A 2541-nucleotide genomic window follows, 5' to 3' on the forward strand; every position below is an offset into this window, starting at 1 on the left:
TATTTGATTTGATTCATTCCTGTAGGCAGAGGTATGACATTTGGTCCACATCAATGAAAATTACAACCGGTACCACACACTCTGAGCTGAGCGTAAAGAGGAAGGACAGACTGCAGTAATAGGAAGTTTGATGAAACACTGCAGGATGATCCCTTTAAGGACCGTTTCAGCTTCCTGTGATCCCGCCAGGATCACCTGGCAGGTGCTCAGTCTAAACTCTGAGCAGTCGAGCTGAAATCACTCCATTCACATCGATGTCATTAACTAAAAAACAAAAACGCATTGAAGATGGTCTCATTAGTACTATATAGTGTTTAGATGACTGTTTTGTGTTTGTTACTCTCATGTGAACTCCAAGATCTGAGGAGTTTTTATTGGTTATTAAATAAATTAATATTTTCATGTCAGGACTTTAAACAAAATAAATAATCAGCAAATCAAGAAAATACTAGAATTAATTTCTAAATAAAACCATAATTAAATTCTGTTTTAGTCACAGCAAATACAAATTCATGATCACAGGAGCTGCTTCACTCCACAGAGTACTTTGAATAAAGGTGACACTTCGCTATCTCACCTAAAATACAAATAAGTAAATTAAAACAACGTTCAGCACGATGCTTTCCTCTCAGCCCAGGCTTTTATTTTGAAGTCAAAGCAGCTCACGCAGAGGTCAATGGACGCTTTCAGTTCACGTGACAAAACTAATATGCCGTCAAAGTGGGCACGCGCAGATTCTTACGGCGAGCACAGTGACGTATTCAGAGTTTGTGTAAAAGCTTTAAACTTTAAAAGCAGACGTGCGTCACGTGACAGGAATAAAAACGTCATATTCTTATTAAACTAAGAAAACCGCTTCTCTGAAACTCACCTGAGCTCAGGTGTCGTTCACAGACGTAAACAGCATAGTCACGTGATTTATCAGAACGCAGCTTCAGTCAGCCCGACTCTTCAGGGAGTAAACTGACCAATGCGGCGCTGACTTTGAATACGGTGTTGTGCCAAAAACTGATTGCTGCCATATGCTATAAATAACTTGTTGGTCTATAAAATGTCAAACATGTTAAATGTTAACTTTACATTTTTTTGGCAGTGCCTTTTATATCTCCTTTATTTATCCAGTTAAAAAAAGTCAGAAATTGCAACAAATATAACAACAGTTCTGTAAACATATTTTATGTGGGAAAAAAAGTTATAATGAAAGTACAGTAACACAGGAGGTTTATAATCCCTTTATAAAGCCTGTTCACCGAAGTCTGTTTATGTAAAGATATTACTCACACTAGAAACATTGGAAATCAGTTTTTGGCACAACACCAGCTCAGAGAGTCCAGGCAGGGTGGAGGTGACAGGAGGACAGCAAGCTGGAGGTCCACATGGTTTGCACATGTGCAGAAGAGGGAGAGTGATGATGATGATGATGAAGGTGGAGGTGTTGGGGAGAGGCGATGGAGGCAGAATCTCCTGCAACAGCTCACACTGAATGAATCATGTGACCTCCACTTAAAAGTGTCACATGACTGCAGGTGGAAGTTGTTCTCAACCAATCAGGGTAACAAACCCGCTCGGACCCGTGCTGGAATAACCTAGTACTTTAATGACAGTATTTATACTTTATCATAGTACTTGTGTACTCGTGCCATTACCTGATGCTGTCCCCCTCTACATTTATGACATCACGCGTCACATATTTTAGAAACCTGTCAAACACGCGTTTCAAATTATATTTTTATTTATCCAGAAAATAAACCAAGTTCATGTTTTAACCCCCAAATCTGAGAGCAGCGAGAAATCAGAACATTAAACCCGTAAAACTGACGTTAAACATTAAATGACTGGAATCTTACATCTTATGATGATGAGCTTCATTATTCTTCAGCTTCTTGGCCTAACAGTGAACTTTAAAACCGCTGAGAAGAATAATGTTGAATATTTGCATACTGGTGATCACAGAAACATGGAAATGAGCCGTTATGACCTCACACTGATAAACTCACTGACGCTTTACGTTTTCTGGATTCGTTTCTGCTCAAATACTCTGACCTGTGCGACTTCATTGGACAGGAAGTCTGGGAACACGTGTCCTCCCCGCTGTGTGCGTCTCGTCAGTTCTGCTTTGTAAATGTAGGTTTGCAGCACTGACTGCAGAGCGTTTCAGGAGATGACAAATCCCAACACGTTTGGTTTTAAAGACGAATGTAACCAGGATTAGGAGCTGAGTCAGAGGCTTCAGAGGGACCCAAACTCAGGTCTGACCCACTGATGTATCCTCAGCACTTCCTGCTGAGTGGTTTCTGGTCTCTGCACAGCTGGATCACAGCTGTGTGGAGTCTTTTATGGGCCATCGGATGATTTAGTTATAATCTGTATATAAAAGATGGATGTAGCTTGCTCAGCTGATCTGAGGCCCGCTTGGATAAAACAGGAAGTTTATTTTGGAGGGTTTAGGGTGGGGAAAACTTTTGAGTAGGCCAAACGCTCTGCAGGACATTTCTGTTTTCAGAGATGAAGTCGTTCATTACCTTAAAAATAAGACATGAA

This window comes from Oreochromis niloticus, linkage group LG12, assembly GCF_001858045.2.
Source record: "Oreochromis niloticus isolate F11D_XX linkage group LG12, O_niloticus_UMD_NMBU, whole genome shotgun sequence".
NCBI lineage: Eukaryota > Metazoa > Chordata > Actinopteri > Cichliformes > Cichlidae > Oreochromis > Oreochromis niloticus.